This window comes from Nematolebias whitei, chromosome 1, assembly GCF_014905685.2.
Source record: "Nematolebias whitei isolate Nwh7 chromosome 1, NemWhi1, whole genome shotgun sequence".
NCBI lineage: Eukaryota > Metazoa > Chordata > Actinopteri > Cyprinodontiformes > Rivulidae > Nematolebias > Nematolebias whitei.
In genome coordinates, this window is record NC_056498.1 from 84,963,591 (window position 1) to 84,976,224 (window position 12,634).

At 40.4% G+C, this 12,634-nt stretch overlaps 1 pseudogene; it reads right to left on the reverse strand.

The window, feature by feature from the left end:
• LOC119407542 overlaps positions 1-4,018 on the reverse strand; it is a 69,729-nt pseudogene extending 65,711 nt beyond the window's left edge.
• Positions 4,019-12,634: the final 8,616 nt, after the last annotated feature.

Here is a 12,634-nt window from a genome sequence, read left to right on the forward strand (position 1 = left end):
TGTGTGTGTGTGTGTGTGTGTGTGTGTGTGTGTGTGTGTGTGTGTGTATGCACTCATACATGCATGTACAGCCATCTTCAACTGTGCTCTGATGGAGTGCAGAGGTGACGCTGGTACTTCTACCTGAGCAGGCTGTTTGTCTGATTAGCACACAGGTCATTTATGCACACACACAGAGACAGACACACACACACACACACACACACACACACACACACACAGACACTAAAATACATTATTTTCATGTATTTGTTTGTGTTTTGTGTGATGTGGGGACCTCCCAGTTTATTGGCTGACAGCTCTGTGGGGATCACAATGAGGAAACTGGGGCAAAGACCATATTTCCACGTTTCTGCACGTCATAACGTGGCCTCTATCGCCCGTCAAGCTTTTTCAGCCACTATGTGCGCCACACTTTGTCTGTGTCTGCAGAGAGTACTTTGTGGTTCATTGTAAATGTTACAGGGGGCCATGTCTGGGGTGAGATTATGCCAAGAGAGAAGGAGAGGTCAGGAGGTCGGCCTGTTTTAGGGGTGCTGTTAAAGCGATGGCAGTTATGTTCAGGGAGGTATGACTGCATTTAAGAACCTCAAGAGCGAGTCCTAACTTTTACTCCTGTCCTTTTTTAAACAAAGCTCTAACTCAAAAGCTCCCAGTTACAATGCACTGGTATGTACCGTAGTTTCCTTGGTGCACAACGCTGTGCGTGAAAGCAAAAGCGAAAAGAAAATCTTCAAAAGGGATGCATGTAAGTGTTAATGCAAATATGCTGAATGTTCACACCGAGGCACGATGACTGAAAATCAAACTGACTAGCAGCAGTACTCAGGAAGCTGATGGCTTACGCTGCCCTCCACATTTCACTGGAATAATAATAAGCAACCAAAGCCACGCTGTTGGAACAGGCCATGTTTTCCATAACAGAGGAAACTGGTCATCATTGAGGGATACAGGCTGGAGGATTCTGGACATTGTTGGGTAAAAGCACCAGAGACTTCTCACTCTCTTTTCTTCTTGATCACTCTTTGTAGAAAAAGCCACATCTGTAGTGTCCCATCATTAATTACTTGTTATAAACCCAGAGCTCAACAGAGAGGCAGCATCGCTCCAGGCCCGTCTGCAGAGAAATCCTCTGATCAAAGTACGTATCAGTATAGATTTGACTGAGGAGGACCTGTCCTCACCACATCAGTCTCACTGTGATATCATGGGTCAACACATTTGTATGAATAAATTAATTAATAAATATATCCTTTCAAAGCTTTAACTTTTACTGTATATTATTCACCTTTTCTTGTCAACAGTACTTTGGTTCATTAAAGTCTGCAGACGTTGCTTTCTGCTCAGATCGAAATGTTTCCCAGCATTTCAGTCAGGTTGGTCTCTGACTGGACCACTGCAACAACAGGTTATGGTCTGACTGGACCACTGCAACAACAGGTTATGGTCTGACTGGACCACTGCAACAACAGGTTATGGTCTGACTGGACCACTGCAACAACAGGTTATGGTCTCTGACTGGACCACTGCAACAACAGGTTATGGTCTGACTGGACCACTGCAACAACAGGTTATGGTCTCTAACTGGACCACTGCAACAACAGGTTATGGTCTCTAACTGGACCACTGCAACAACAGGTTATGGCCTGACTGGACCACTGCAACAACAGGTTATGGTCTAACTGGACCACTGCAACAACAGGTTATGGTCTGACTGGACCACTGCAACAACAGGTTATGGTCTGACTGGACCACTTCAACAACAGGTTATACTGGACCACTGCAACAAGTTATGGTCTCTGACTGGACCACTTCAACAACAGGTTAGTCTCTAACTGGACCACTGCAACAACAGGTTATGGTCTGACTGGACCACTGCAACAACAGGTTATGGTCTCTGACTGGACCACTGCAACAACAGGTTAGTCTCTAACTGGACCACTGCAACAACAGGTTATGGTCTGACTGGACCACTGCAACAACAGGTTATGGTCTCTAACTGGACCACTGCAGCAACAGGTTATGGTCTGACTGGACCACTTCAACAACAGGTTATGATCTCTAACTGGACCACTGCAGCAACAGGTTATGGTCTGACTGGACCACTGCAGCAACAGGTTATGGTCTGACTGGACCACTTCACCAACTTTTCTTGTTTAGTTGTTCTGTTGTTGATCAGCTGCTGTGTTTGGGATCACTGCCTTGAAGCATCATGACCCTGTATGGAGATGGTTACACATTTAGCTTGCAGAGAAGTTCACGGTCGACTCAGTCACTGCTAGGTGCCCAATCATCACACCTCCACTACCGTGCTTGACAGTTGGTATGAGTTATTTGTGCTAATATGTTGGTTGGTTATCTGCAAATGAGCTGTTGTGTGTTCTCTTCAAAATACGTACTTCATTAATCGTTTTCCAAGTGAAGTTTTAAAAACCTTTAACATTCCTTGAACTAAATGAGACCTGTAGAGTCAGATACGCACACAAGATTTTTAAATCATATTTCTGAGTATTGCAGGTTTAACATCACATTTGCGGAGATGTTCACTTAAATATTGTTCACCAGCAAACATTACATCTCATTATGTAATATTTGATTTTTTTTTTATTAATTCTCCTACAGCCAGTCCTGATGAACAGCAATAATCACTTCTATGAGAATATTGCTGATGTCTTTCTTCTCTGGCATTGTGGTAACACACATCTGTCTGCTCCAGAGCAGCGAACTGATGAAAAATCTTCTCTGCAGATGGGTTGAAGGCAAAAATCAAGTCAAGTGAAATACACAAAGAAAAGAAAACGTTCAGTAGGACACCAGTCACTGTGGAACTGTGTTGTTTGTTGTTAGTGTTGCTGTGGTCAGTCCAAGGGCAGCAAGCAGGACGACTGCAGCAGCAGCAGATGTTAAAAGTCGGGCAGGGGTTCACTCATATTATCTCAGGGAAACTGAGCGCATGATTTGGATACCACATGTGCAACCTGCTTGGGAATGGTTCACTTCGGAAACGGAGGACCATAAATTGAATTTGTAAGCCTTTCCATGACACTGTAAACAGTGAAAGGCTGAGATTAATGCTTAATCTATCTGTCGGAAACAATTAAGTCTTGCTTTTAAAGTGTCAAGTTTTAAAAGCTACAAAGACATTAAATATATTTGTAGAGCCTGAACAAAAAAAGTCATAATAAGCAGCTAATAAAAAACTTTAAACCAGTCATGGTTCAGAACTGTAATATAAAATACACAACCCTTGGATTTGGTCAGTATAACTAAAGCACTGGTCTTCCGGTTAAAGGAAAATTATTTAAACATTTGAACTGCTAAAGCTCTGATTCTGTTTTGGTCATTAAATATATTTCTAAAACCTTGGAGTCTTTCAAATATAGTCTAATAATTTTATGATTTAAAGAAAGCAAAGCAATTAATTAAAACTGTACTGAAGGGTAATATTTTTAAAAAAGCGAGGGATCTTATTCAAATCTATTTCATTCACTTAAACAGAGCTGAATTAATATAACATTAATTATATTAATGTTGTATTAATTATTTAATTAACATATGATGTACATTTTATTAAAAACAAGGAAATTAAGCATTTCAGTGTAGGAAATTAAAAGTCAACTTTTGATTGATTTTTTTTATATATATATATATATATATACAATAATTGACTTTACAGAGAATGAGAATAAAAAAAAAGTTTTGATGTGATTGAGTTGGAGCTCAGTACCTCCTCCAGGATCTGGTCCAGTCGACCCAGAATCAAAGGCTCCACCTGCTCCTGAGTCAACATCCAGGCGGAGAGCTGCGCGTCCTGCTGCTGCTCCAGACTCACAATCCGGGACCGCATCTCCGAGGTCCGCACAATCACAAACACGCACACTCCGAGGCACGCGACACACATGGCAAAGCAGATCGTCACACCGGACCAAGGTGTCCAGCTTGTCCACGGAGGCTGTTTGGAAGGATCCGCGCGCGTCCTCCTCTCCTCTCCAAGCTTCCACTTCTGCTCCTCTTCCATTCTAAACCTCTGACTGCAGCTGCGTCCACACAAGAACTCCTTTATTCATCCAGTGGAAGTCTGGAAAGTTCTGGAGCTTCTGAGAGACTGTTTCTTTGTAATCCCGATGTCCTTTTCTTTAATCTGTCTCCAAACTTTGTGCACGCGCGCACACACGTGAGCAGCTACAGTACAGTCAGGTTGGAGGCATTCTGAAGCTTCATCAGTCAGTGATGTGGTGTGCGCTGCGCTCCGTTTGTCCTCTGAGCTCTCCAACAGCAGGTCTGAGGTCTGAGCGCGTCTCTGAAACGCGAGCCTCCTCTCCTCTCCTCTGTGGATGCCGCCGGGCCTCTGCTCACGCTCCTCCTTAGAGGAGGCTTTAGGTTAAATACCGGAGCTGCTCCCTTTGATCCGCGCACTGGGTTGGAGATATTATTAGGGGTGCGCAAAGCCAGGACGCACACAGTCACAAAGCTGCCGAGCTCCGGATCTGAACAGGCTTTCTTTAGTTCCTGTCCGGACCTGAGAACCTGATGCAGTTTTGTGAACAAGAACCCAAGTCCAACTTGAAATGATCAGATACAAAACAGTTGGTCCTGTCTGGGTTTTAAACCACGGGTGGTGTTTGTTTCAGATAAAAACAGGAATAATGTTGGTGCCCAAAAACCAGGAAGACAGATTTATGAATTGTTGGATCCAGTGATGGAAACTTCAAACATTATTTTTCCTTAAAGGGATATTCTGGTTATTTTTAATGTGACTTTCTGTCTATCAATAATCATCATGACATCAAAGCCAGGAGTTTGAAGAAAGGCAAAACTATTTGTTCATGTTAGACTAGTGGCTATAAAGAGCTTATTTTAAAACTTGTTTTTTTTTTCCATTTAGCCTTTATTTATACAAGTAGTCTCATTGAGCCACGAGAACTCATTTTCAAGAGACCTGTTTAGGGAGCAGATGGGGGTTAAGGGCCTTACTTATGGACCCAGAGTGGGGCGAATGAGGGTGGGGGCAGGTGTGGGTGCTTCACCTACCCCACCCACATTTTTGGTGTTGTCGGTATCCATTTCAATTCAATTCAAAAATACTTTATTAATCGCAAAGGGAAAATATTTGTTGTTGTAACTCGTTATCCTCATTTCATTAAGAGATGTTATAGATACTGATGGCTGTAGACAGGAAGGATCTCTTGTAAAGGTCCATCCCACAGTGGATCCTAAGAAACTGGCTGCAGATCCGTCCACCCAGACTCGGCTGGCCTCTCGGTTTCCCCGGGCTGTAGAACCGCCCAAATGTTGGCCAGAACCCCTCCCAGAGTGATGGCCACTCCTCCCAGTAGTCTGCTAAGCTCCTCGTCGCTGCGGACAGCCAACTGTAGGTGCCGAGGGACAATCCTGTCCTTCGGCAGTCATGAACAATGTTTCCTGCTAGTTCCAGGATCTCAGTGGTCAGGCACTTGAGCACAGCTGGCAGGTAGATGAAAATGCATCCACAGAACATCCTTTTCAACTTATTTTAGATTTGGGGCTGTAGTTCAGATATTATTTGAGCATTTGCGATGTTAATCAGCTGCTGGTGGTTGTAGAAAACTGCCTTGTTGCCATGGTTACGCATCATAACAAATGTCCAAAACTAAAAAAGTTTTAGTAAAAATCCTTCCAGCTGCACAGCATCTGATACCAGAGGAAACAATCATCCAAAAAATGTGATTTACATCCAGAAAAAGAGGAATTAAAGTTTCCAAAAGCAAAAATCTCAAAATGAAAGTAACAGAGCTGCTCCAACATGCAGCCAGCTTGAGCGGCGCAATTCTAGATCCACTGTGGGATGGACCTTTACAAGAGATCCTTCCTGTCTACAGCCATCAGCATCTATAAAATCTCTTAATGAAATGAGGATAACAAGTTACAACAACAAATAATTTCCCTTTGGGATAAATAAAGTATTTTTGAATTGAATTGAATTGAATTCTAGGACAAAACAAAAGACGAGATTCTTGTAAAGAAGAAAAAAATTATTAGAATTAGCTATAATTATAATAATAAAATTTTATATAATTAATTATTATAATTGGTTTTTACCCAGTTTCTAAAAACTAAAACAATAAACTATACATTCTTATGTTTTTTTTTTTTATTGTAGAAAAATTACATATCCTACTTTGAAGAAATAAAGCATAACGTGAAAGTGAGCATGTTTTACTCCTTGTAATGATTCTAGTATATTTTCAAAATAAATTACATGAAAACTGCTAAAACTAGACCTTTTAGTTGTTGTTATAACAACCAATAAAACTCAGTTTTATTTCAGTTTTGGTCAAACCTTGAAAGAGCTGCTGCAGAGGGACCAAAGAGCCGCATGTGGCTCCAGAGCCGCAGGTTGCAGACCCCTGGTTTAGTGTGTCGCTGTTTGGTCAACTGAATACTGCTCGTGTTTTATCATGAGTTTGTGTTCTGAGTGTGTTTGTGCTGATGGTGCTGAGGCTGCTGAATGCATCAGTCCACTGGGAGGTGAGCAAACCTTTTGACTGACTAGCAATGCTAGATTAGATAAAACTTTATCTAATCTAATCTAATCTGACCCTGCTACCCACCTCATTCCTAGACCCCACACTGCCTTGTGCAAATTATGGGCGCAACTTCTGCTGCGCACCAGAACCAGCATTTGTTATGTGTGAACAGTACGAGCTAATGTAGTTTCTCTGAGCATTGTGGATTTAATTTCAACATGTAGGAACACCAGCTGTCAGAGCTCCAACAGGACAATATAATCATACTGCTGCTGCCTGCTGAGGACGAGGGATGGAGGACGAGCTGAAGAAGTAGCTGCAAATTACATCTACTAGCATATTTATCTACTGTCCTCAGCAAGCAGTGAGTGCTGCATTGAGCCCCTCTCCCAACTCAAAGCACTGGCAGGAGGTTAGCCTCACTGTAGCCTTGTGCAGTAATCCCATCTTCAGTCAGAGAGGAGGCCCACTTCATGTCCACACTGTAAATGAATCACACGTTTGCAACTTTCATCTCACATGACTAATTACAGGTTTTTATTGCTGTTTCTTTATGGTCCATTATATTGTTAATGTTGTCAAGTTGAAACCATATTTGCAGAGATTGTTAAAAATTCAGTTCAATTCAGTTTATTTATTTAGCACCAATTCACAATAAAGTTGTCTCAGGGCACCGAACAAAAACATTCACATACATAAAAAAGCCAATTAAGTTCTCTATCTAAGGAAGCAGCAGACGTGTTGAATCTTGGCTTCATCACAGTCTCCCATCTTGAGCAAGCACAGTGGCAACAGTGGAAAGAAAAAACTCCCTTTTAAAAGGAAGAAACCTCCAGCAGAACCAGGCTCAGGACAAGCGGCCATTTGCTTTGACCGGCTGGTTGAGAGGACAGGAAGGAGAGACAGACGAACACAGAATGGTAGGTCCAGAAATAGGTCCAGATACCTGGAAAAAATATAAAAAAAAACACATGTTAAGGATAGAAAAAATAATTACAAATACAAAACAGGTTGAGCAGAGTAAGTAAAGACAGTAGCAGAGTGAAAAGTGTGGTCAGTTTGTTCTCCAGCTGTCTAAGCCTATAGCATCACAACTAAAGGACAACTCAGGAAACCCAAGCCAACACTATCTATAGGATTTATCAAAAAGGAAAGTTTTAAGTCCAGTCATAAAACTGGATAATGTGTCAGCCTCACAGACAGAAACTGGAAGTTGGTTCCACAAAAGAGGAGCCTGATAAATGAAATATCTTCCTCCCATTCTGTTTTTGGAAACTCTAGGAACAGTCTGAGAGTGAAGTGCTCTGTTAGGAAAATATGGAACAATAAGATCTCGAATATAAGATGGAGCTAGGTTGTTGAGAGTTTTGTAGGTTAGAATTAAGATTTTTTATTTTATTTTGGAAACTCTAGGAACGACAATTAAAAATGCCATTGTTATGCCATAAAATGCTCATATTTTAATGTGATTTGTTGTACAGTAGACTAAAAAAAAAACGTAAAAAACTAAAAGATACAAAACAAAGAAAAACAAAACAATTACACCGGCCACATTGTCTCTTAAATGGTCAAAGGACTTTACTTATAGCACCTTTCTATCTTATCAATATACTCAAAGCTCTTTACAATCTGTGCCTCTTTTAGCCATTCATACAGCACTCTACTAGATCTACACAAAGACTAATCAGAGCTTTATCACATTCATACACTGATGGGACACACGTCAGAGACAATGAGGGGTTCAGTGTCTTACCCAGGGACACCTCAGCATGTGACTGCTGGTGGAATCAAACCCACAACTGTGCCACTGGAGGACGACTGCCCTAACCACTCAGCCACAGCTGGCCTTTGAAAATCTTTTGCCCGTCCCGAGCCAGCTTAAAGGAGAGGGGGTGAACGTAGAGCTGGCAAATCCACCCCACACAACAGACTTTTCGCCAAATTTGATATTCTAACATGAAACAATATGGGGAAAAAATCTTGGGTATAGGCTGAGCTATAAAGTAATTAAATTAATTAATTCATTGCTGTCATAATGACGGAGTGTACCCAGAAAGAACGGACTGAATGATAACAGACTCTGGATAAAGTAAAGTGATTTATTTAACAGTGATATAAAGAACAGTCTCTTATTAACAGGTGTCATTCACTGGAAATCCCTGGAAGGGAAGATGATTAAAGTCTTTTAGTTTTGAAGGATGAATAAATTCATTCAACCTTTATTTAAACATGTTAATCCCACTGAGCCTTGAGGACTCATTTACAAGAGAGACCTGATTTCAACAAAGAATGATGACAACAATGGACAACAGCGACAACAATAGACAATCGTAAGAGGCATACAGATTTTTTTTTTTTTATTAATTACAATAAGATGGCAAAAAGCAGCAAAAACAGATAGATTATAAGGTGAATGTAGAAAACTAGAAACAGGAACATGTCTGCAATTTTTCCTTGCCAGGAGTCCAACAGATTCTTAAAGCCACATAAGAGGTCAAGGTCGAGAGCTTCAGGTCTTTTTGTAAGATATTCCAGGAAACAGGAGTGGAGTAGGAGGAGGCCCTTTTGCCAAGTTCAGTCCTCACTGAGGGAACACTGCAGGTAATAATGTCCTGAGAGCGCACGCTGTAGCTGCACTCACGCAGAGACATGTAGGAGGAGATGTATGAAGGCAGCAGACCAAAAAGTGATTTAAAGATGAAAATGTACCAGTGAGAGAGTCTGCATGAAGTTAATGATGTCCAGTTAACCAGTGAATACAGGGTGCAGTGGTGGGTACGATAATCACAGCCAGTTATGAATCTTGGTGCACCATGATAGACAGCATCCAACATCTACAGAGTGCTTGTACAAGCGTTCATGTAAATCATGTCACTGTAAAAAACGAAACCCAGTTTAACTTTCAGTTTCTTTACTAGATTTTTCACATGAAGCTTAAAAGAGAGATGCGAGTCAACCAAGATTCCCAAATATTTATAGGAATCAACAAACACAATGGGGACACCATTTGAGGATAAAATCGGAGGGATGCTAAATGGACTGTACTTATATAGCACCTTTCTATCTTATTTCAAGATACTCAAAGTGCCTTACACTACAACTGTGTCCTCATTTACCCATTCGTACAGCACTCTACTAGATCTCTACAAAGCTAATTGAACAAATCATTCTAATGCGACTAATCAGTGTTTAGATCACATTCATACGCTGATGGGACACACATCAGAGGCTATGAGGGGTCCAGTGTCTTGCCCAGGGATACTTCTGCATGTGACTGCTGGTGAATTCGAACCCCCAACTCTCGCATTGGAGCACGACTGCTCTAACCACTCAGCCACAGCCACCCCGAAGAACTGCTGGGACTGACTTCCTGTTTGAAAAAGCATCTCTTTGGTTTTATCGGCATTTAAGACAAGTTTGCGGCAGAACAAATCAGACTGGATGATGTCAAATGTGAACTGCTAAAGCTGGAAATCCTTTGCAACTGTTTTAGCTTGACGATAAACAACTGTGTCATCAGCATAGAAATGTAAGGATGCGTCAAGGATGCTCTGACCTACATTACCTATGTAGATTGTAAAGAGGGTGGGTCTTAAGACTGAGTCTTGTGGTACACCATTGTTGACTGTTAAATAACTGGAGGAAGTAACATTATGTTAAACACATTGCCTCAGATCTGAGCGATAGTTAGAGAGCCAACCAATGGTGTGATCTGATAAACCAATTTCTGAGAGCTTATTACACAAGGTGTTATGATCCACAGTGTCAAAAGCTTTAGACAGGTCTAAGAAAAGTGCAGCACAATAATGCTTAGCATCCAGTGCTTCAACAACGTCATTAAGAACCTTCAGTGAAGCAGTCGTGCTGTGTTGTTTCCTGAAACATGATCAGTGGTGGAGAAAGTACTCAAACACTGTACTTAAGTAAAAATACAAATAAACAGACAAAAATGTACTCTAGTAAAAGTAGAAGTACCGCATTAACGTTTTTACTTAAGTAAAAGTAAATAAGTACTTGCTTTTAAAAATACTTAAAGTATTAAAAATAAAAGTACTTGTTGAATGTATTACCTAATGCAATGGTCTACATATCTTTAAGTCTGCCTACCGTATGTATATTTTCTGTAATACATTAATAGTGTTGTTCCATTTTAATGAACAATGCTGCAGATAATAAATGTTTTCATTGTGTTTAGTCTGTGACACAGTTCACACTTGGACTTGTGATTCTATGCGTCAGAATTTCAGGGATGACCTGCAGAGTTAAATGTCATTAAGCAAAATAAGAAAGAAGAATGATTTTACCTTTGAAAGTTTTTATTTAACACAAATCAAAACCAATGTGTCATTTTAACTGCAGAAAACACATTTAAGTAAAAGTTGTCTGATGAAAAAAGGAACATTAGACACAACTAACAAAGAAATAGGCTCTGATCATTTCAACTCCAGTTTGTCATCAACTCTAGTTAAAATACTGTCTAGTCAACTTTGCAATGGGTCAATAGTGAACATAATTTTAACTTCCTAACACCATTTTCAAAACTTGGACCCGAGTGTCAAGTCATTTGGAGACATCTCTCGTCTCCTGTTCTAACATCCCATGAACTGACACATTTTAATATTGCAGCAAGAATTTCTTGTTCAAGTTCAGAAGAAGTTGTTTTTTTTAAAGTTTTTTAAGTCCAGTCTGGCTCGTTTGGGAGAGAGAATCTGTCCTGCTGTACTGAATAATCTTTAAATAGTCTTTCTTTCAATAGTCTTTCATTAGTCTTTCTATAGACTTTCAATAGTCTTTCAATAAGGCTATGGGTGGCACGTACTGTATCTTCTGGCTTACTTTCCTCGGTGGAATTCATTTTGGATGTGTTAGCGGTGCTGTGGGTGCGCCCAGCTCAGTGATGTATAACTAGAATATAGCTCTTCTTGAAGGTGGGTCTAATGTTACCTGCCCATTTTGCATTGATTCAATGGACCAACTCCCCTCTTGCCATTGGTTGCTTTCAAATTAACGAACAAATAAAAAGTTGCAACGTGAATGGAAATTGTAACACAACACATTATAGAAATGTAGTGTAGTAGAAAGTACAGATACTTAATGTAAAATGTAGTGAAGTAAAAGTAAAAAGTACCCATGTTTAACCCTACTTAAGTAAAGTACAGATACATGAAAAATGTACTTAAGTACAGTAACGAAGTACTTGTACTTCATTACATCCCACCACTGAACCTGATTGATGGAGAGGTAAGATGTTAAATGAATCCAGATACTTTTTGATTTGAGAGTTTATCAGTTTTTCTAGAACTTTGGCTAAAATGCAAAGTTTAGAAATTGGTCGATAGTTGTTCAGTGAGGTGGGGTCACCTCCCTTCAGCAAAGGTAGAACAAAAACTGTTTTCCAAGCGCCTGGAATGGAGTTTTGGCTTATGGAAAGGTTAAAGATGTGGGACACGGACTGTGATGATATGAGCAGCCAGCCTTAAAAAATAAGGTGGAAGTTCATCTGGACCTGCAGATTTTTTAGGATCAAGAACTTTTAACAGTTTATTAACCTCACTGACTGAGAACGGAGAAAAAGAAAAGGTGTGATTAACTCAGGATTGACTTGTAGGAGGAGTTTGATTTGTAGAAGTTTGGTTATTAAGTGAAGTGACTGATTTTCCATTAGTAACTGTGTCAAATAAAGAAGTAGAAGCAACAAAATGTTTGTTGAAACAGTTCAGGATCTCGTGCTTATTTGACACAGGAACAGAGTTAATGAGAAGTTGTGATGGGAGGTCAGATGATTAGGGCTGCCTGAGAGAGATTTAAAGGTTTTCCAGAATCTTTTAGGGTCATTAAGATTTTTGGAGGTCTGAGATAAAAAAATAGTTACGTTTTGCTGCTTTGATGGCAGTTGTGCATTTATTCCTCATCTGCCGAAAACTCAACCAATCAGTGTCTGAGACAGATTTTCTCGTTGCGGCCCAAAGATGGTCTTTCCTGTGCAGGAGGTCAGCTAGCTCAGGAGTAAACCAGGGGCTGTCCCATCCCTTTATTCTGAACTTATGAAAAGGAGCATGTTTGTTCACTAACTAAATGATATTAGGAAAATAGTTCCAAGCGGAGTTCACATCGTCAGTTAATAGAAT